This window comes from Rattus norvegicus, chromosome Y, assembly GCF_021556685.1.
Source record: "Rattus norvegicus strain SHRSP/BbbUtx chromosome Y, alternate assembly SHRSP_T2T, whole genome shotgun sequence".
NCBI lineage: Eukaryota > Metazoa > Chordata > Mammalia > Rodentia > Muridae > Rattus > Rattus norvegicus.
In genome coordinates this window covers 39,442,388-39,466,770 of record NC_141555.1, presented here as the reverse complement: position 1 = coordinate 39,466,770, position 24,383 = coordinate 39,442,388, and the positions used below count along the sequence as shown (strand labels likewise).

The 24,383-nt window shown below is 38.3% G+C and overlaps 1 long non-coding RNA gene across 1 annotated transcript in view; it reads left to right on the top strand.

Moving 5' to 3' along the window:
• Positions 1-1,986: 1,986 nt before the first annotated feature.
• LOC134484661 (uncharacterized) overlaps positions 1,987-24,383 on the top strand; it is a 92,519-nt gene continuing 70,122 nt past the window's right edge. Inside the window, exon 1 of the long non-coding RNA XR_015647316.1 lies at positions 1,987-2,162. This is a non-coding gene — a long non-coding RNA (uncharacterized LOC134484661). The remainder of the gene's footprint in view (positions 2,163-24,383) is intronic.

Below are 24,383 nucleotides of genomic sequence, written 5' to 3'. Positions count from 1 at the left end.
TTAGCCTGTGTCCTTTTACTGTTGAGTAGAGGACATTAATGCTTAAAGGTATTAATGAGATGTTGCGGGAGCAGGGTTTTTTTTTTTTTTTTTTTTTTTTTTTGCTTGCATGTTTTTTTGGTTTTTGTGTTTTCGATTAGGATGTTTGAGTATGTATGTGAGTATTACATCTGTTCAGTAGGGTGCATGATTTTTTTTTGTTTGTATTTTTTTTGTGTTTTTGGGGAGCTATTGGAGTATGCATGTGAATGTGAGATCCTTTCTGTAGGTTATGCTGTGTAATTATTAATTTCTAGGGGGAGGCAGAGATGTTTCAATTTCTGAAAATCCATCAATATAATTCACTATATAATGAAACTGAAAGAGAAAAATCACATGATAATCTCATTAGATATTTAAAAAGCTTGCAAATATATTCCAACCCACCTTCATGTTAAAAGGGTGAGAGCAATCAGGGATACGAGTCCTATGCAGAAACATAATAGAGGCAATGGACAGCAGGCCGGTACCCAGCATCAACCTAAATGGAAAGAAATGTAAAGCAATTCCATTAAAGTCAAGGACAATGTAAGGCTGCACACTCTCCCTAATTAGTATAGTATTTGAAATTATATCTAGGGTAAAAGCATAGTTCAAAATTGGTTCTGAAATGGAGTATTGCCAAGGCCTGTGAAGGAGGAATGGCACAGAGCTTTAGAAATCCTGGGGTATGGCCCACTCTTCAGCACAGTCTCGTTGGACCTTGGTGAGTCATGAACCCCACGAGGATTTCAGGCAGAGTGGTGCTCAGTTTTTGCACTCATCCTCTCTTAATCTAAGAATTGCATGAAAATCCTCATGGAGCTTTCTACCACTCAGAGGGCAGTGCCATTGGCATTTGCAATAAGAGTGATACAGGTCTTTTAGCAATTGCCTCTGGGGTAGATCATTGCTTCTATCATTGCCCGAGGAAATGTAGAATGATTAGCGAGGACCACAACCCATTAAAAGCTTTTGGAAAAATAAAATTGTTTGTGAAGCTGGCTAAGATCTTTTCCCTACTGACTCTGATATAAAAAACAATGTATGGGACAATTTGTAGTTCGGAAAGGCTGGGATCTTTTAAGGTCAGGGATCAAGAACTATGGCGGCACAGGCTAATGGTGTGACTGTCACAAATGCTGGACTGTTGATGACTGCTTTCTGAACCAGTTTTACTCTCAGCTTCCTGATAGGATTTAATAAGGTTTGCCAATCACAGATGTGCATTCTGATCATTTAAAGCAGATATAACATTTTTATACAGATGTTTAGATTTCTGTTTCTAAAAGATTCTTACAAGTATCCTTTTAAGGATAAATAATACAATACTTTACCATTTCTCTGTGAATTCAAATTGCTTACTTATGAAGTTACGTTGACCTTGGGAGCAATTTGTTTTCTTTAGGTGTACTATATAATGTTTGTTCTAATACAGTACTGGGTATCACTTTTTTCATCACTAAGCAAGAGAAGAAAACTAGAATATGATCACATTTGTAATACAATATTCAATAAATTAAAGGTCTATAGGGAAAATACTGCCCGTTGCGAAACAGAGAAAACCTAGAAAATTGAACTGTATGTCACAGGAATAATCCTGGGAGTATAAATATTATCTAGAAGAATCACCTCCACTCCATCTTCCTAAATCTTTTCTACCCGTGACATGCCCCTGACTAACTTTCACCATTCAGAGCATGTAACCACTAATGAAGAAAAGAGAAGTATCTAACTTTATAGAGAGATGGAGTACGTAAATGTTTCCACTGTGACACAAGAGACTCTCCTGGAAAAGGCACTCTTGAAACTGGTCAATGTAAGGAAAGCTGTTCAGCATGTAGGCCATGGGCGTTCTAAGAGACATTATCATTAGGCCCTCTCTGAAAAATCTCTTGTAACCTAGAGAGCCCTAGCTACTTTTGTGAGGTCACAAGTGTTGTCCTGATAGCATCTGCCTCTCAGATATTTCTTCAGTACCCCTAGAGCTTACTAATTGGCCTTTAATTCAGAATAAACAGACATTTTTGAAGGGAGAACAAAGAGGATGAAGAAATCAGAGATGTTCAAAGAAAGCTTCCCTTCTGTTTTGGTATCAAAAAGGAAGAATTACCTGGTCCATTTGAGAGCTCAGTGAGTCCGGGGTAGGTGTTTAGTGGGTTCCCTGAAGAGACAGCCTTCATCTCAGCTTTCCACATATGGGAATGAGGACATGGGAGCCTCTCAAAATCATCTGGACTTACCTGTTCTTATGGTTCCTGGAAGTCAGAAAGTTTATATCATTCATTTCTTTATTCCAAAAGCCAAGGGATGGAAAGGGCACAGTTGTTTTCCTGAGAGTGCATGGCCTTTATTCTTTTTGACAAGAAGAAAAGGGACTTAAAGAACACGGGAAGGACAAGTTTTATAACCCTATCTCTGTGTAAACTCCTCCATGCTTTAGATTCCTATAGTGCAGTTTGTGCCTGACCCTGATATCTGGGATAGAGAAGAGCTTCTATTTTAAACATCATCATCTCAGTCCTTCAACTATTATTTCTATGACTGTCATTACCTGATAGTGACTCATTAGATTTCTGAGTCAATAGCTGTAACTAGCTGGTAGTTTTCTTTTCTTTTATTTCTTATATCTTTTATTTTTTACAAATTTTATTTCTTTTTTTAAAATGTATATTTATATATTTATATTTAAAATACTGTTTCCTTTTAGAATTTCCTCCCGTACGATCCCTAACAGGTCCCTCTCCACTTCTTCTATAAACCATCCCATTACTGTCCCTTCACATTCCCTTTAAATGCAAGTCAAACCAAGGGAGGACCAAGGGCTTAACCTTCCTTTGGTGCCCAACAAGGCCATCCTCTACTACAAATGCAGTTGGAGCCTTAGGTCTTTCCATTTTCCACCTTTGAATATTGGTCTCGTACCAGAAAGATCTGGTTCATTGGCATTTTTGTTCTTAAGGGTTGAAAGCCTTTTCAGCTCTTATTATCCTTTTTCAGAATCTACCAACTGGAACTCCATTTCCAGTTTACTGGTTTGCCATTGACATTCACATTTGTATTTGACATGCTCTAGCTTTGTATCTCAGGAAATATCTATATCTGTTTCCTGGCAGAATGCATTTCTTAGCTTCATCAATGTTATCCAGTTTTGGTGGTTGAATATATATATATATATATATATATATATATATATATATATATATATATATATATATATATATATATACTTTAGGTGCTTCCTACACCTATTAGGTTAGGTGGAATGATTACATGGATTCTGCACAACTAGGTCAAGAATGTAGAGTTTGCAAATGAGTATATCAAAGAGACTCCCTCCTGTACTTATGAAGGTATTGAGTTGAGGTTTCACTGTTCCTCAAGTCTTTCTTCCCCCTGCCCATGCTCCTGTTTCTTATATATGACATTAAGGAAGAATCATGGCAACACATCTAAAACCTTCAAGTCTGGCCATGGGAACACAGGAAGTAGATAGTGTAGTACAGATATCAAATGTGAATAGAGAAAAGAATTGTATACTCCATGTGGTCCTTTGCTTTATTGATGATGGTAATTTTTGAATACCATAAGGATTTGGGAATTTATAATTGAAGTAGGTACACCATATTTACACTGTTATTCTCAGTCTATAGATGGGCCCACTTTGTTTCCAAAATCATAGCAGAGAATGGAATTTGAAAACAGAATTTTTGAGTACATATTCAGGAATATTTATAATGTCCCCTATGAAGGAATGTACAATAGGAAAGTGAAATACAATATTCATTCAACGAAAGGTGTGTAGGTAAAGTACTGGCCTTTATAAAATTAAGAAAACCTAGAAAATTGAACTGTATGTCACAGGAATTGACCTGGGAATAAAAATATTATCCAGAAGAATCTCCTCCACTCCAAGTTCCTAAATAATTTCTATCCATGCCATGCCCCTGACTCATTTTCTCCATTCAGAAGTCACTAGCTTTAGAGAGATGGAGAACGAAAGTTTCCACTGTGTCACAGGAGACATACCTAAATTGGCACCCTCAAAACTGGTTAATGTAAGGAAAGCTGTTTAGAGTCAGGCCATGGCAGTTCTCAGTGACAATATCATTAGGCTCTCCCTGAAAAATCTCTTGTATCCTTGAGAGCACTAGCTTCTTCTGTGATGTAATAAATGTTGTCCTGACTGCAAATGCCTCTCAGATATTACTTCAGTACCTATAGGTTTTACTAATTGGCCTCAAATTCAGGGGAAACAGTCATTAGGGAGGGAGAACAAAGACGATGAAGAAATCAAAGATGGGGAGAACGAAGCTGGTCTTCTGTCTTGGTATAAAAGAAGGAAGAAATACATCATCCCTGAGAAATCTCACTGAAGCCTTGGTAGGAGTGGAATATGTAAGTTGAAGAGATAGAATTGATCTGATCCTTCCACACATGGGATCAGGAGCTGGGAGCCTCTCAGAAGAATCTGGACTTCCCTGCTTCTAATGGTTCCTGGAAGTCAGAGAGTTTATATCATTAATTTCTTTCTCCCAAAAGCCAGGTGTTTGGAAGGACACTGTTCTTTTCCTTAGAGCTCATGGATTTTTGTTCTTATTGCCCAGAAGAAAATGGTCCTAAGGAAGAAGTGAAAAATAAGTATACTTTCCTCAGCTCAGAGTAAACTCCTCAATTATTTGGATACTTATAGAGCAGTAAGTGTCTGATACTGGTATTTGGGAGAGAGAAGTGCTCCAAATTTGATCTTCATCATCTCAATCTTTCCACTAGTATTATTCTGACTATAAATCCCTGACAGGAACCCTTTGGATTACTGACTCAATAGGTCTGATTAGCTGCTAATTATCTTTTGTTTTTTTTTTCCTTTTTTTTTTTAGCAAATTTTATACCTTTTTTTTTTTGGTTCTTTTTTTCGGAGCTGGGGACCGAACCCAGGGCCATGCGCTTCCTAGGTAAGCGCTCTACCACTGATCTAAATCCCCAGCCCCGTATATACCTTTTTTAATTGGATATTTCTATATTTACATTTCAAATGTTATTTCCTTTCCCAGTTTCCTGTCCTTAATATTCCTAGCTGGTCCCCTTATCCTTATCTATAACCTTTACTGTGCTTTGACATTCCCTTTAACTAGGGAGAACCAAGGGCTTCTCCTTCCATTGATGATCAACATCGCCATACTATGCCACATATGCAGTTGGAGCCACAGGTCTGTACATAAACAGTCATGGAATATTGGTTTAATACCAGAAAGCCCTGGTTAATTGAACTTGTTGTTCTTATGGTGGTTGAAAGCCCATTCAGCTCTTGTAATCCTTTCTCAACATCTACAAACAAGGGGTCTGTATTCAGTTCTCTGGTTTGCCACTAGCAATCACTTCTGTATTTGACATGCTCTAGCTGTGTCTCTCATGAAAGATCTAAAACCATTTATTGGCAGAATGCAATTTTATCTTCATCAATCTTATCAAGTTTTTGTGCCTGATATATATATATATATATATATATATATATATATATATATATATATATATATGTATGTATATGTATATATATACACACACATATATATATACATACATACATATATATATGAATACATATATACATATATATATAAGTGAATACATACACACACATATATACATATATATACATATATATACATATATATATATACATTTATATACATACATATATATATATATATATATATATATATATATATATATATATATACAATTTTGGTGGATCCTACAACTAGGAATTTTGGTTTAATATTTGGATGGATTCTGCATAACAAGGTGAAGACTATAGGATCCACAAGTGACAATTGCAAATAGACTCCCTCCTGTTTTTTATAACCTATTGAATTTGAGGTTTCATTGGACCACAAGCCATTCCTATCACTGCCCATCACTCAGAAACTGATGTGTGGCCTGAAGAAAGAATCATGGTAAAACATCCAAAACCCTCAAGCCTATCCCTGGGAACACAAGAAGGTAGATATTAGAGGACTGATATCTAATAGAACTTCAGAACCACATTCTATACTCCATGTTGTCCTTTGCTTTACTGATGTCTTGTAATTAATGGATAAAATATGGATTTGGGAGTTGATCATTAGAAGTAGGTACACAATATTTCCACTCTTATATTCACTCTATAGCTGAGCCACGTTTGATACCAAATTCATTGGAAAAAATGGAATTTGAAAAATGAAATTTTGAGTACACATGCAGGAACATATATAATGTCCCCTGTAAATGAATTTACAATCAGAAAATATAAAACAATATTCACTCAATTAAAGTTCTGTAGGGAAAATACTGGCACCAGCAAAACAGGGAAAACCTAGGGAATTGAACTTTATGTCACAGGATTTGACCGGAGAATAAAATTAATCTCCAGAAGAATATCTTTCCTTCTGTGTTCCTAGATCTTTTCTACCCATGACAAGCCCCTGACTAACTTTCTTCATTCAGAGCATGTAATCACTAATAAAGCAGAGAGAAGGCTCTAGCTGTACAGAGATGTAGCATGTAAATGTTTCTACTGTGTCACAGGAGACACTACTGGAAAGTGCACAACCAAATCTGGTCAATGCAAGGAAGCTCTTGAGCAGGTAGGCTATGGCAGTTCCATCATCATTAGGCCCTCCTTGAAAATTCAATTGTGTCCTGGAGAGCCGTAGCTTCTTATGTGATATCACAAGTTTTGTTTTGACAGCAACTACCTCCTTCCATATGTCTATGGTTTAGTAATTGGCATCTAATTCAGAGTACAGAGCGATTTGGGAGAGAGAACAAATAGGAAGAAGAGATCAGAGATGGGGATGAGGAAGCTGGCCTCTTGTCTTGGTATAAAAGTAAAGAAGAAATAAGTGGTTTTTGGAAAACACCCTGAGCAGATGGCTTTAGTTCTTTTGTTCTTCTATGGGTTAACCGAGCTCTTGGAGAAGTTGGTGAACATCCTAAAGACCTTTTGGCAGATGGTAAAGTTTCTAGACACCCCTTTTTGTATTTCAATGATCCTAGGGATTGTATGACTAAAGGTAATTGTTTTCTAGGACGAGTGCTAGAGCAAGATAGATTTTTAGGTGCTTTAAAAGACATGGAATTTTTCTGATATACTTGGACTAATGGCACAAGGTCTAAATGATTTTTTTTTCGATGTGGACTTTCCCTCAGACCTTTGGTAATATAAAAAAAAAGTTTTATATGTTTGAAGTCTAATTTGCACAATGACAAACCACTTTGAGCATGGAGAACACTTTCTGGAGCCCTAGAGAGGGGTGAAGAAATTCTCTTAAACCCTAGGGTAGACGGTGAACATGCCTTTTTTGTAGAAGGAGGAGTTACTTGAGCATCTTGGGACAATATGGAATATCCAGCAAGTCCTTTCAAGGAATGGCATCTTTGCAAACTTCCTTCATATTTTTTGGAAATTCCATGGCCCTTTGGACAGATGGAGAAGGTTAGGACTCACCTGAGGAGAAGATGTAGCTTTTGCTGTCTCTTTGGCTGCAGAAGATGGCACAAGATCCCTTTTGGCAGAAGGGGGATGTTTGAAACTATCTTCATTAGAGGAAATTTCTCAAGACTACATCAGAAGGATCAAATCTTAACCTTTTTTTTTATAGAAACTGGATGCCTGTGGTCCTCTTTGGTAGAGGGAGAATGTCGCCTCTTTATCCCCAGAGTGAACATGTTAAATAAATCTACTTAGGTATATGGGGATAGTTCTAAAACATGCTGTTCAGATGCAGTAGATCCTAAGACATCCTTCGCAGATGAGGAAGGTCTTAATGTACCGTGTATACGTGTAGAATCCTTACTGTGATATCAGAATGGAGGGTATGTATTAGAGCTACCTCTGAAAATGTGACCTCTCCCTGAGCATCATAGACATATTCTAGATATTGTTTTGTAACTGTGGAAGTTCCAAGAGAATTTTTCTTCTGCTGGAGAAGTGGAAACCGACTTTCCTATAGAAGTGTCAGGTTCCCTAGCCTGCTTGAGAGGCAAAACAGGCTCTAAAGCCCCTTCAGAAGATGAGGTAAAATCCAGAGCTTTTGAGGTATTTGGCAGATGTTCTGGGTCTGCTTGTGGGTATAAAGAAGGAATGGCAATCTTTTCTGAATATTTGGAAGAGTGTGTAGCATCTTCTGTAGTTGGGGAAGATGGCTGATTTTGAGGAGATAAGGAAGTTCCTATAGCCTACTGTGGAATTTGTGGAGGTCGTATTCATTCTTTTACACTAATGGAATACAAGGAATCCCTTTCCTCAGTTGTTGAGGATGCTACAGACTCTGGTGTTCGCATTTCATGGTTCACATATGGTTGGGTCCATAACCTTCTCTACAGATGGAATCTGTCCTAGAATATCTTTTGTATATGTGTCACATCCACAAGACATTTCTAAAGATGTGGCTATGGGTAGACCTCCTTTTGTAGAAGTTTCTTGTCCCACAGTCTCTTTTTGAGATAGAGTAATACTCAGAGAATACTGCTCAGTTTTGGGAAGTTCTAGCATCTCTGATGTATATGTGGAAAATTTTGGAGCCTCTGCTTTCAGTACAGAACGACTTAGAGTCCCCTGAGGAGGTAGGGGATATTTTATCTTCTCTGCACATTGTATAAATATGGAGTCTGCATGGCTCATTGACAGTGTGTTTTGATAAACTTGGCTTTTGTGGGCCTAATGGGATGTCAGGAGGGTCCCTTCAGTGGTAGAGGATATTTGAATAATTCTCTATTATATAGGGACATTTGAAGTACTGGGGGATATGGTGAGGCTGCTAGAACATATTTTTTATGTGCAGAAGGCACAGGAGTTCCATCGGTGGATTCAGAAATTTCTACCACATCTTGCGTGGGTGTGGAACTCTCAAGAGCCCCTTCTGAAACTGTCAATGGTCCTTGATCTAATGGTGTACATGCAGAAAATTTTGTCTCTTCTTGGGCTGGTATGTGTGTTATGAGGTTCACTTGGGTATTTGTAACTGTATTTTGTACGCCTTGGATCATAAGTGATGATTTAAGCGCATTTTTAATAGTTGAGGACTTTGAATGTCCTCTTGGCTTAACAGGGTAGTTCTGCAATCCGCTTTGTCAGCAGAATCAGGTTTCGAACTCATTTTACCCGAAGCAGATTTCATAAGCACGTTGGTGGAGATAGGGCACATCTTTGACTGTTTTTGTGAATGGACAGAGCTCTCTGCCCTGCTTTGGCAGCTGGCAAAGGTATTAAAGTCTCTTCTGGAGAAGGGGCAGGACTTATTCCACTTGTGGAATATGAGAAATCAATGAGATTACCTTTAAGAGAAGAAGATTTCCAGCCCCCCTTTTTTTTTCTGATTGGGCCTGTTGTACCTCCCCTTAACCAGAGGCGTCTTCTCCAACAAAATTTGGAGGAGAACTGGAAAGACTGAGGACCTGTAAGATAGGGAGTGAACATTTGAAATCCTTTGGAAAGTCTGTGGGACAAGAGCTGAACACCCAGAAGAGTGTGCAATACTGAGACCTCAGCGAGGAGACCCTGCTACTTCTTCCCACATGTGCTCAGATCCCTAGCCCAAGAGGAAACTGCATAGTGCCACTGGACACATGAATATAGGAGCAGTCAATCTGCAGGAGCCCTGCAGTCCAAACTGCAGCTGAATCTGAACTTGTCCAAACAGTATTCTACACCCAAATGTCATGAGTGGTGGGGAAGTATTACACTGTCAGAGGGGCAGAAACCCATGAGAACTCTGCTCAAATTCCTGACTCAAGAAAAAAACACCTAGCTCCATCTGGGCCTCCTGTGCATAGGAACCTAGGAGCAGTAGGGTCAAGACACTTCTGGTTGCAGCCCTTATGGAAAGCTGAAAGTCAGCCCAACAAGTGAGTTCAGGCCTAAGAGAAGAGGTGATTCCAACTTTTCTGCTTGAAGTGAGCTCACTGGTTGACTCAGGACATGCAAAGGCAGAACTCCTCTGGGATCAGGCATTTCCAGTTTCTAGCTGGCTCCTGAACCTTGCTGATTCCAGCACAAAGCTCCCTTCTCCTAGAAACTGTGGGAGAGAGAGCTGATCACCCAGGAGTGTGGGCAATACTGAGCATACAATGCACACAGACTACCACTTCTGCCCACAATTGCCCACATCTCTGGCCCAAGACAAAATTGCATAGTGACTCTGGAATAGAGGAGAAGTAAATCTACTGGAGCACCATGTTCCAGACTGTGCCTGGATCGGAACTGATCTTGTCAAACAGCTCCCTGTACCCAAATCATGATGGTGGGGTAACTAGAGCCTCAGAGAAGCAGACACTCCTGGGAAATCAGAGGAGACTACTCTCTGCCCAGATTCCTGACTCAAAAGGAAAACACCTTGTACCATCTGTGCCCCCTCCCCCCACAGAGGGACCTAGGAGAAGTATGGGAAGTTCCTTCTGGTTCCCGCCCACAGGGACAGCTGAAAGTAAGTGGACAGGAGCAACTACGTGCCTGAGAGCAGAATACTCTGTTCCCTTAACTGGGTAAAAGAAAACAGGAAAACAGGTCTACAGCAGCCATGACACACGAGCCTACAGGACGGTCAAGCCACTGTCAGAAAGAGCAAGACAAGCTAATTCCAGAGACCACCTGATGGCCACAAGAAAGCACAGGAACACAAACAACAGAAACCAAGACTACTTGGGCTCAACAGAACCCAATTCTCCCATCAAAACAAACACTGGATATCTAAACACACCAGAAAAGGAAGATCTAAATTTAATTTCACATTTATCATGACGATGGAGGATGTTAAGAATAATAACTCCCTTAAGAAAATGCAGGACAATAGAAAAAACTGAAGTAAACAAATATAATGCAAGAAAGAGGGAACACAAAACTACCTTAAAGAACTACTTGAAAAACAGCATAACAGGAGAAGGAAATAAACAAAACCACCGAGGAGTTAAAAATGGAAATAGAAACAATAAAGTAAGCACAAGGAAGATAACCCTGGAAATGAAAAACCTAGGACAGAGACAAGGAGTCATAGAAGTGAGAATCACCAACAGGATAAAAGACATAGAAGACATAATCTAAGGAGCAGAAGAATCACACAACTGTCAAACATAATGTAAAACAGAAAAGACCTAGCTCAAAACATAAAGGATATCCAGGACACAATGAGAAGATCAAACCTAGTCTTAACAGGTATAGAAGAAAGTGAAGACTGTCAACATCAAGGGACAGTAATATCTTCAACAAAATTATAGAGTAAAACTTCCCTAATCTAAAGAAAGAGATGCCCATAAACATACACAAAGCCTACAGAACTCCAAATAGATTGGACCAGAAAAGGATATCCTCCCATCACATAATAGTCAAAACACCAAATGCACAAAACAAATAAAAATGTTAAAAACTGTAAGGAAAAAGGTCAAGTAATATATAAAGACAAAGCTATCATAATTAAATCAGAATTCTTTCCAGATACTATGAAAGTCAGAAGATCATAGACAGATGTCAAACAGACACTAAGAGAATAAAAACACCATCCCAGGGTACTGTATCCATCAAAACTCTCAATTAACAAAGACGGAGAATCCAAGATATCCCATGACAAAACGAAATTTACACAATACCTTTCTGCATATCTAGTCTTACAAAGGACACTAACTGGCAAGACCGAACACAAGGATTCAAGTAAAACCATAGATAAAGCAAGAAATTAATCTTTTCACAACAACACATAGAGAAGAGAAGCACACAAACATAAACTAATCTCCAATTATGAAAATAACAGTATGTGACCATCACTATTCCTTAATATCTCCAACATCAATAGACTCATTCCTCACTAAAAATACACAGATTGACACACAATATGTAATGAGGACCCAGCATTTTGCACTACAGGAAACACACTTCAGAGACAAAGACAGACACTACCTCAGAGTAAAAGGCTGGAAAACAATTTTCCAAGCAAATGGTCTGAAGAATATATAAAATCGACTTTCAACCAAAAGTCATCAAAAAGCATAAGGAAGGACACTTCATATTCGTCAAGGGAAAAATCCACCAAGATGAACTCAAAATCATAAATGTCTATGCTCCAATTACAAGGGCTCCTACATACACATAAGAAACCTTACTAAAGATCAAAGCACATATTGCACCGCAAAAAAATAATAGTATAAGATTACAACACCCCATTCTCATCACTGGACAGATCACAGAATCAGAAATTAAACAGAGATATAGACAGACTAGCAGAAGGTATAAACCAAATGGACTTAACAGATATTTACAGAACATTCTATCCTAAAACAGAAAGATAAACCTTCTTCTCACAGCCTCCTGGCACTTTCTCCAACATTAATCATATAATCAGTCAAAAAGCAGGCCTCAAAGCATACAGAAAGATAGAAATAATCCAATGCATCCTATCAGACCACCATGGGCTAAGGCTGTTCTTCAATAAAAATTAGGAAAGAACGCCCACATATACATGGAAGTTGAACAATTTTTTTACTCAATGATAACTTGGTCAAGGAAGAAATAAAGGAAGAAATAAAAGACTTCTTAGAATTCACTGAAAATGAAGGTACAACACACCCAAACTCTTGGAACACAATGAAAGCTGTGCTAAGAGGAAAACTCATAGCTCTGAGTGCCTGCAGAAAGAAACAGGAGAGAGCATACATCAGCAGCTTGACAGCACACCTAAAAGCTCTAGAACAAAAAGAAGCAAATACATGCAGGAGTAGTAGAAGGCAGAAAATAATCAAATTCAGGGCTGTAATCAACCAAGTAGAAAAAAAGGGACCATACAAAGAATCAACAGAACCAATACCTGATTCTCTGAAAAAATCAACAGGATATATTAACCCAAAGCTAGACTAAGCAGAGGATACAGAGAGTGTGTCCAAATTAACAAAATCAAATATTAAAAAGGGAGACAGAACAGCAGAATCAGAGGAAATTAAAAAAAATTGCTGTACTACAAAAGCCTAGGTTCAAAAAACTTGAAAATCTGGAAAAAAAAGACAATTTTCCAGACAAATACAAGATACCAAACCTAAATCAGGAACAGATAAACCATTTAAACAACCCATAACTCCCAAAGGAATACAAGCAATCATCAAAACTCTCCCACCCAAAAAGAGTCCAGGATTAGATGGGTTTAGTGCAGAAATCCATCCAAAATTCATTGAAAAATTCATAACTATACTGTCCAAACTATTCCATAAAATTGAAACAGATGGAGTACTACCAAATTGCTTTCATGAAGTCACAATTACTCTTATAACTAAAACAAAGAAAGACTCAACAAAGAAAGATAACTCAGACCAATTTCTCTTATCAATATTAACACAAAAATACTCAATGAAATTATTGCAAACCTATTCATACAACACTTTAAACAATCATCTACTATGTTTAAGTAGGATTCATCCCAGGCTTGCAGGGATACTTTAATATACAGAAAACAAACACCATAATTCACTATATAAACTCCAAGATAAAAACCACATGATCCTTTCATTAGATGCTGAGAAAGATTTTGACAAAATTCAACATCACTTCATGAAAAAAGTCCTGGAAAGCACAGGAATTTAAGGCCCACACCTAAACATATACAGCAAATCCGTAACTAACATTAAACTAAGTGGAGAGAAACTTAAAGCAATCACACTGAAATCAGGGACTGAACAAGGGTGCCCACTCTCTCACAACTTATTCAATATAGTTCTAGACATCTTAGTCAGAGCAAGCAGACACTGAAGGAGGTCAAAGGGATATAGATTGGAAAAGAAGAAGTTAAAATAGCACTGTTTGTAGTTGATATGATTGTATACTTAGTGACCTCAAACATTCCACAAGAGAATTACTAAGCCTGATAAACATTTCAGCAAAGTGGCTGAGTATAAAAATAACTCTGCACAAAGCTAAACAAGCAGAGAAAGAAAGTAGGGATATGACACCGTTCACAATAGCCCCAAATAATATAAAATGTCTTGGGGTGACATTATCCAAGTAAGTAAAAAATATGAGCATATGAGCAGAACCTCAAGTCTCTGAAGAAAGTGAAGGAGATTTCAGAAGATGGAAAGATCTCCCATGTTCATGGACTGGCAGGATTAATACAGTAAAAATGGCCATTATATTAAACGCAACCTACATATTCATTCCAATCCCCATCAAAATTCCAATCCAATTCGTCAAAGATTTAGACAGAACATTCATTAATTCATCTGTAATAAAAAAAACACAGAATAGCTAAAACTGTCCTCAACAATAAAAGGACTTCCATGGGAATCACTATCCCTAAACTCAAGCAGTATTACAGGGCAACAGTGATAAAAAAAAAAAAAAAAAAAAAAAAAAAACTGTATGGCGTTGTGACAGAGGCAGGCAAATAAACCAGTCGAATAGAATTGAAGACCCAGAAATGAACCCCTACAACCATGGTCACTTAATTTTTGAGAAAGAAGTCAAAACCATCCAATGGAAAAAAAGACAGCATTTTCAGCATGTGGTGCTGGTTCAACTGTGGGTCAGTATGTAAAAGATTGCAGATCAATCCATTCTTACTGCCCTGTAGAAAGCATAAGTACAACTGGATCAAGGACCTCCACTTCAAACCAGATACACTCCAACAAATAGAAGACAAAGTGTGGAAACATGTCAAACACATGCTCACTGGAGAAAATTTTCTGAACAAAACACCAAAGGCTCATGTTCTAAGATGAAGAATCAACAAATGTGATCTTAAAAAAACTGAAAAACTTCTGTAAGGTACAGGACACTGTTGTTAGGATAAAATGGAAACCAATAGATTGGAAAAAGATCTTTACCAATCCTACAACTGATAGACAGCTTATATCCAAAATATACAAAGAACACATGAAGTGAGACTACAGGGAGACAAATAACCATTTGAAAAATGGGGTTCAAAGCAAAACAGAGAATTCACAGCTGAAGAATATCAATGGGCAGAGAAATACCTAAAGAAATATTCAACAACTATAGTATAAGGGAAATGCAAATCAAAACAACCCTGATATTCCACCTCACACCAGTGAGAATGTCTAAGATCAAAAACTCAGGTGAGAGCAAATGCTGGAGAGGATGTGGAGAAAGAGGAACACTCCTCCATTGTTGGTGGGATTGCAGACTGATATAACCATTCTGGAAATCAGTGTAGAGGTTCCTCAGAAAATTGGACATTGAGTTATCTGAAGACACAGCTACACCTATCTTGCGCATATACCCAAAAGATGCCCCAATATATAACAAAGACATGAGCACCACTATGTTCATAGTAGCCTTATTTATAATAGCCAGAAGCTGAAAGAACCCAGATGATCTTCCACAGAGGAATGAATACAGGAAATATGGCACATCTAACCAATGGAGTGTCATTAAGAGATACATTGAAATGCTAGCACTCTATACAACAGGGTTTTAGAGTCCCTTAGTGAGAGAATGGTCTTTTACAGCAAGGTCTTCATTATCAGACTTTGATTTAACCCATCTACCAATGAAGTGAAATTATCCCAGACATAAAATAGTGCCTCTCCAGAAACAGCTTTTATCCACAAATACGCATCTACTTCTATTTCATAATTGTCATGTTTATATGGGTTTAGGATACAAAATGTTCTGATTTATTAATGATATTTAAGTATTATTTGGGGTAATTTTGAAATTTTCAAAGGAACAAACCTATTTTATGATTGTATTCCATACTACTTGTAATTTGATCTTGAAGAATTTCATGAAAACTGAAGTATCGAAAATGTATATCTTCCCATTGAAAATTTGTAACATCAATCATGTGAAACTCCCGCTGAACCTCAGTGTATTGATTTCTCTGAAAGCATTTATAGACTCTCCTACTGCATTATTGCAACTCTACAGAAGCTTCACTCCCATAGTGGCAGTTCCAGATCAGATGTAAACAAACAATTTTCTTTGCCTTGGAAAAGATTTAAAATATTTTCATTAACTTTTTATATGAAACTAGTAAGGATTTTGAGAAAAGGGGGCAGACAGGCCCCAGAAAGTATGTTTTTAAAATTCTTTTCTTAAAATTAGACTTTTTCATGCAATATATTTGAATTATGATTACTCTACCCTCTATTCCCCCCTTCTATTCCTCTCCTATCATCTGTATCTACATCCTTCTGACTCTCAAAACAAACCATCATCTAAGGGATAAAAATAAAATGAAAGTTAATGAATTGGAGTAGAACAAAACAAGCATATAGAAAAGAGCCAAAACAAGGGTCAAGAATCAGATACAGACACGGAGACCCAGACTTCCATTCACACACTCTGGAATTCCATGGAAACATAAAACCAGGAAAAATATATACACAAAACATACAGAGCAAAAATTAATAGATAAATAAACATAAAACAAAATGAAAAAGACATTCTGAAGAAAAAGTCCTGACCCATTATGAGACAAGGATCCTCCAAAGATGATGTTCAGTTCCCTTAGTGCTTTATACGCAGTCTACCCTTAAAATTAGTTTGTGTACCCAGTGATATTCCCTTGGAGAAAACTAAGTTTTCATTTTCACATGATTATCCAATGGAGATAACTTCCAAATTAGAGATAAGGTCATATGCAGGCCTTGGGTTCTTTCAAGGGCTTATTAATAGGTAAGGAGATCTGTGAGGTGCTGTCCACTGAGCATGATACAATTGTGGCCCTCCAGAACTCAAAATACTTACATCTATCTGAACAGACCCTATATAATATTGACACTGCCTATTCAAAAGAACTAAGTGAAGTGCTGGAGAAGAGAGAATGATGTAGCCATGGGTGTCTTACTTCATGAAAGAAGATTTTAAGAGACTAAAATTTACTATGAGTTGGTGTCTCAAAGTAACACCAGAAATTACACTGTTAACGTCTCACTAACACAACTGCCTAAACAACAGCTGAGGAAGAGAGGGAATGGGGAAGAATGGAAGTTTAGTTCTCTTTCTGTTTAAATTCCTTCTTCTTCTTCTTCTTCTTCTTCTTCTTCTTCTTCTTCTTCTTCTTCTTCTTCTTCTCCTCCTTCTTCTTCATCTTCGTCTCCTTTTCCTCCGTCTCCTCCTCCTTGTCTTCCTCCTGTTCCTCCTTCTTCTTCTTCCTCTTCTGCTTCTTCCTGCTCTTCTTCCTCCTCCTCAATCTCTTCTTCTTCCTGTTCTCCTTCCTCCTCCTATTCTCCTTCTCCTCCTCATCCTCCTCCTCCTCCTCCTCCTCCTCCTCCTCCTTCTTCTTCTTCTTCTTCTTCTCCTTCTTCTCCTCCTCCTCCTCCTCCTCCTTCTTCTTCTTCTTGTTCTTGTTCTTGTTCTTGTTCTTGTTCTTCTTCTTGTTCTTCTTCTTCTTCTTCTTCTTCTTCTTCTTCTTCTTCTTCTTCTTCTTCTTCTTCTTCTTCTTCTTCTTCTTTTTCTTCTTCTTCTTCTTCTTCTTCTTCTTCTTTTTCTTCTTCTTCTTCTTCTCCTTCTCCTCTCCCTCTGGTTTGATGTGTAGGTCCTTGATTCACTTTGACTAAGGCTTCGTACATGGTCATAAAAATGAGATAATTTGCATTCTTCTTCATGCTGATTTCCAGTTGAACCAGAATTATTTTTGGAAAATGCTATGTTTCTGCCTTTGAATGGTTTTTATCTACTTTTCCAAATATAAAATGATAGGTGTGTGGGTTCATTTCTGTGTCTTCACTTCTATTCCACTGGTCTATCCATCTGTGTCTTTACCAATACCATGCAGTATTTATCACTATTGCTCTGTAATACTGCTTGAGTTCAAGGGTGATGATTCCCCCAGAAGTTCTTTTCTTGTGGAGGATAGTTTAAGCTCTTCTAGTTTTTTCTTATTCTAAATAAATTTGGAAATTTCTCTTTTTATCTCTATTAAAGAAGTGAGTAGGAATTTTGATGGAGATTGCATTGAATGTGTAAAATTAAATTGATTGGCAAAATGGTCATCTTTACTATATTAATCCTGTCTATCCATGAGCATGTAAGCTCTTTCTATCTTCTGAGATAGTATTCAATTTCTTTCTTCAAATACTTGATCTTTTGTCATACAGATCATTCACTTGCTTGAATAAACTTAAACCAAGATATTTTATATTATTTGGGACTATTGTGAAGTGTGTGATTTCAATATTTTCTTTCTCAGCCTGTTTATCCATTGAGGAGAGGAAGGCTACTGGTATGTTTGAGTTAATTTTATACCCTGACACTTTGATGAAGTTATTTATCAGGTTAAGAAGTTCTCTGGTGGTACTTTTGGGTCACTTAAGTATATAATATCATATCATCTGCAAATGGTGATATTTTGATACCTTCCCTTCCAATTTGTGTCAGTTTGACCCACTTGTGGTCTGGTTTCTCTGACTATAACATGGAGTCCTGTTTTGAATGAGTAGGGAGAGAGTGGGCAGCCTTGTCTAGTCCCTGATTTTAGTGGGATTGCTTCAAGTTTCTTTCCATTTAGTTTGATGTTAGCTACAGGTTTCCTGTATATTTCTTACACTATATTTTGATATGAGCCTTCAGTTCGTGATTTTGCCAGGACTTTTATTCACATGGGTTGTTGAATTTTGTCAAATGCTTTCTCACCATCTAATGAAATGACCTTGCGCTCCTTATCTTTGAGTTTGTTTACATGATGGATTACATTTATGAATTTTCCTATATTAAACCATCCTTCCATCCCTTGGTTCAAGTCTACTTGATCATGATGGATGATTTTTTTGATGTGTTGTAATATTCGGATTGCAAGAATTTTATTGAGAATTTTTTCATCAATATCCCTAAGGGAAATTGGTCTGAAGTCCTCTTTCTGTGCTGAGTCTTTGTGTGGGCTAGGTATAAGAGTAATTGTGGATTCATATAAGGAATGTGGTTGTGCTCCATCTGTTTCAATTTTGTGGAAGAGTTTGGACAGTATTAGTATGAGGTTATCTTCCATTCTCATTTCCCTGCTTTCCCTATACCTAATTCCTGCAAAGGCCACTCCCTTCCCAACCTCCCCTCTCATTCAGTTTCCTCTCTCCCGCCATTCTCCTCAATATCAATTCTGCTAACTGCATTTTAAAGTCAATATTTAGGAAAAAACACTGAGAAAGTATAGGAAGTATCCCATAAGCAATTGTGGTTGACGTTTTGTCAAGATATGAACATATTTAATTTAATAGTTGTCAAAATTACTACATATACTGTTAGAAGAGACACTGTCTTCATTACCTTCAACATGAAGGAAAACCATTTATATATTCTTTTAAGTTATACAAGGGCATCTGTTAAATGAGTAACACACATCACACAACTTTATTACTTTGAAAGCTCTCTTTATTGCATATATTTACACAATGAAAAGTACAAAGGCTTAAACTCATGTGAGTGTACTTTGTTTCAAATTAAAGTTTAGATATACAGGTTGATGACAACAGCCATCTCAGACTCAGAGGGGTTAAATACATAAGGGCATCATCTATTACCTTACCTTTCTTCTTTCCTTTATTCCTGATTAAGACTCATCTCATTTGCAGCCCCTGCTGTGAGAGATGGATCAGAAAATGCCTGAGAGTCCACAAACCAGAATCCATCTATAGGAAAGAAAAAAGACTACATCTACAAATAGTACACGCACTCAAAACTTGTTTGTAGATCTTAACACTTGAAATAAAATGCAAAAAGAAACCCATTTTCTAGGATATTACAATATACAGGAAATGGTACCTGTAGGAAGCATTCTCAGGGGATTTTAAACTTCTGCACCTAAGAATGAAACTGCCTCCATGAAGGTGAAGATTTTTTTCTTTGGCAAGAAAGTCAGTCTGTCTCTTGACAGTTGTGCAGTCTGTTCATCACTAGAGCAACGGTGATGCTTTATGAATGTGAATAGATAAACACATACCAGTTTTCACTTCTTCAAATAATTTCAAGAAGAACCTGAAAGAGAATATATAATGTTCCACAGATGAAATATGGGAATTTAAATTAGCCAGCATAAATATGCTGTTAAAATTTCTGCCTTTATTAATGTTGACTATTTCTGCTATGAATAATAAGATGGTTATGTAATGTCTACCAATCCCCAAAGCCTGAAACATTGTGGAAAACTGTCTTATTTCTCCCCAACTTGGTTTTTGATCACCCTATTTTCATTGCCCATCTAAATTCTCTGTTTCTCATGTAGATCTGAGGACTATGTGAGGATGTCACTCTCATGTAGAAGACCAAGGAACTTTCTGTACTTGCATGTATTTACTCATGGGAGCTTGCAAATAAATCTTTCAGTTTCAAGAACAAAATCGTGGCTGTCCAAGACCCACATGAAACAATATCTTTCTTTCTGCCATCAATGAACTTTAGCACACTGGTAACAACACAGATAACAATATAATGGAATAGTCCTGTAATAATAATAATAGTGATGATGATGATGATAATGATGATGATGATGATGATGATGATGATGATGATGGAAAAATCCCCTCGAGGGATCACGTTATAAGGAAAATAAATGTTGAGATGTGTTTTTTTAAGTGATATTGTATCCAGGAAAGCAATTTTCAATAGGACAGACTCCTCTCACATGAAAATCACTCAAACTGTCATGGCTTCACAGAGAGAGTTGAGAACCAGAGTGGTCTTTTAGGACAAGAGAAAGATTCGCCAACATTCTATAAAGAAAAGCAATCCAGATATTCTGTGTGAGGATGGTTAGCTTATGCATGGCTAACACACACAACATATACACAAACACACAAACACACACACCGACACATATGTATGTACACACACACAGATACACAGAGACACACAGAAAGAGACATAGACAGTTAGACAAACAGACATTCACACAGAGAGACTGACAGTAACAGACAAACACACAGACACACATACACTGACACAAACACACTGACACACACACATATACAGAAGCACAGACACAGAGACGATAACCAATATACAGATACACACACAGACACAGACAGACACACACACACACACACAAACACACTTATGTACACACACACACACACACACACACACACACACACACTCATCTCTTGTCTCCTACCTAGAGTGTCCAGGTGCATAAAACGTGTGAAAGGATGAAGTGGACCCAGGAAACAGTTAGTCAGCAGAATATTGGTCTCCGTGCAAGTGAATTTTGGTGTCTTCCAAGGATTTCAGTGTCACAGCTCTGTTAGAAGGTATTCAGGGACACGCTATGGTTGTGTGCATATAATTACTCAGGGTCAAAAGGGCTAAACGAACCTTGGAGAGCAGGAAGGGGTTTTTGTGTGCACTTACATCAGTTGCAGGCTTAAGGTACCAGGAAGTCCTCTATTGCTATATCTTTATAATCTCTGACCCAGCATCGGTCTGTTGATCAGTGATCTCCATTTTACCTACTCAGAAATCGACTCCACTGAATGTGCCCCATACCCAACCCTGAGGTCCTACTTGCTCGATTTCAAAGGATTGCAGGTTCATGTTCTGCATTCTCTGTCAGAATAAATCCTCAGGAACGTGGTCCTCTAGACATCATGAATTAACCAGTGCTTCCATCGAGTTTCTGCATTAACCCTTATGTCCTCTATTTCTGGCCGGTTCTCTCTACACCCCGCTATCCCTCCATCTTCCCCTCTGAACTTCTGCTCCTGTCCTCAGTCGCACTCACTCACTCACAGAACCTGTTCCAGTTTTTCCTTTCAGATAGGTCGATGCTTTTCTTCTCAAGGTGCCTTCTCCTTTCCTTTGTCCTCTCTGCATTTGTGGATTGTAGATGGAATATGATTTATCTCACAGCCGATACCATGCATAGGTAAACGCCTGCCATGTTTTTGTCTCTAGGTCTCATTTCCCTCTTGGGCTGATTTTTTTTTCTAGTTTCATCTATTTTCTCTTTGGCTTCAGGATATCATGCCTCGACCACTATGATGTCATTCCCCCACCCCTATGATGTCATGCCCCACCCCCATGATGTCATGCCTTGGCCCCTTGTTAGAATGGTTGTATATATTCACCAGGTAACATTCTGAATTCTGCCCTGTCACCAGACTCCTCCAGGCACCCACCATTTACAGTTCTTCCTCCTATCCTCTCCCCTTCTACTCTTATTGAGTAGAGGACCCCTCTGGGTACACCCCGTCCCCTGGCACATAAAGTCTCTGCAGGACTAGACTCATCGTCTCCCAGTAGGTCCTGAAAACGCAGCCCGGGTAGGAGAACAGGATCCACAGACAGGCGACGGGTTTACTGAACTCATGTGAGAACCATTGTGCTCCTCTACCTCTCTCAGTCCTTCCCTCAGCTCTTTAGTGAGACTCACTGAGCACTGTCTGATATCAAGCCCTGTGCCTGTGCATCTGTATCAGTCGGCTGCTCGTTGGAGCCTTGCAGAGGACAATAATGTTACACTGCCGTCTGCAAACATAAGAAAGGACCATTAATAATGTCAGTGTTTGCCGTCTGCCCATAGGATAAGTCTCACATCTGGCCACTTTTCCTTTGGCCATTTCCTCATTTCCTCTTCCATCTCTCTCCGTGTGTCTCTTATAGAGGGGGCAATTTCTGGGTCAAAATTTTGGGGATGTGTTTGGTTCCTTATCCTTCCACCTTGGGTCCTCTGTGGCTACAGAAATTGACCATTTCGGTGTCCATATCCCCACTGTTACGAGTCTCAGCTAAAGTCACCCTCATGGACGCCAGGGTATCCTCACCCATCCCAGATTGCTGGCAAATCATAGAGATAGTACCAACCCTGGACAGTCACTGATTTCAGTTTATTCTCTTGGCGCTCTGTCCCTCTTGCTCGTCTCTCCCAAGAAATGATTCTCAAACCCTATTTACCTTCCCATCCCCTCAGTCACCCAATCCTTTCCTTCCAACTGCCTCTTCTCATTACTTTGTTCCTCCTTCTGAGTAAAATTCAAACATTTTTCTTGGCCCTTTCTTATTGTTTATCCTCTTTGGTTCCATAGAACTTAGTGTGTGAATTCTGTACTTAATGGCTAATACCCTCTTTTAAGTGAATATATACATGTTATTTTGGGTCTCAATTACTTCATTCAGGACAATACTTTCTCACTCCATCTTCTTGACCGCAGCTTCTCAATGTCCTTATTTTTCTTTCTTTTTTTTTCTTTTTTTCAGAGCTGGGGTCCTTATTTTTCATATGTGTATAGTATTTCATAGTGTAAATGAACTAAATTATCTGTAGCCACTGTTTGGATGAGGGGCATCTGGCTTATTTCTATTTTCTGTTCATTATGAAGAAATCCACAAGGAACATGATGGAGCACATGTACTCTCTGCATGGCAGAGGCCTTTTCAGATATAAGACCAGGTGTAGTATAGCTGGGTCTTTAGGAAGAATATTCCCCATTTTCTCACAATCCACTGGACAGATATTGATAGCATTATACAGATTTGCTCTTCCCAAGCAAATGCAATTTGTATCCTGATATTTATTTGCTTCCTCAAAGGAGGTCTCCCCCCACCAACTAGCCCTCTATCATGGACACTGGTGATCACATATGAAACTTCTTCCCATTTTAACCGGTCAGTAAATGCTAGAGCCTATTACTGATAGCCGGAGGGGAAAGTTGGTACCGGAGGTATGACAGTGGGGTTAGGTAGAGAGGCAGAAGAGGGTAAGAGGGGAAGGGAGAAGACTGAAGAAAAAGAGGAGGAAGTAATGATGGAAACAATCCATGTGGCCTGAAGAATGCACATGTAGCAGGGGTTTTATGGTTGGAGTATAAGTTATGATAACATTAGATCTACCCAATACACGTTTATAGATTATAATTATAATAACCAAATTGTGTGTTTTCTTTATGGGTCATTGGGTTTGGAAATTCCAACAAGCTTTCCTCAACAGTATTTCTGAATCAAATTTTCTGTTAATAGAGATCACCCCTTGTAGGGGCTCTAACCATTGCTCCATAGTCCAGTAGATACAGCTGTTTCTTCCTCAGTCATGTCTCTTGTATTTTCTGTGGATATCTGTTTCTTCAGTGATCCATGCCCAGTGTTCCTTTTTCTCAAGGTTTTCAATGATCTCACCCAGAGGAGTTTCAGGTTTCTCAACTTGTTCCACTTAGTTAACCGCAGCTTCACAATGTCCTTATTGCTCATACCTGCATATTATTCCACTTTAAAAATTTTCTGATAACAGTGAACCGTCCTGAGTAGGCTAAAATTTCCCAAGAAAACATTAAACATTCAGTCTCTAAATCTAGATCTCCTCATCCCATTATGCTTGCTTTGCCTGAATGGCCATGGCATGAGCAGTTTTTTCTTAGGGACATCAAAGCCATTTCCTTCTCCAGTAATGGCTGCCATCCCTCTG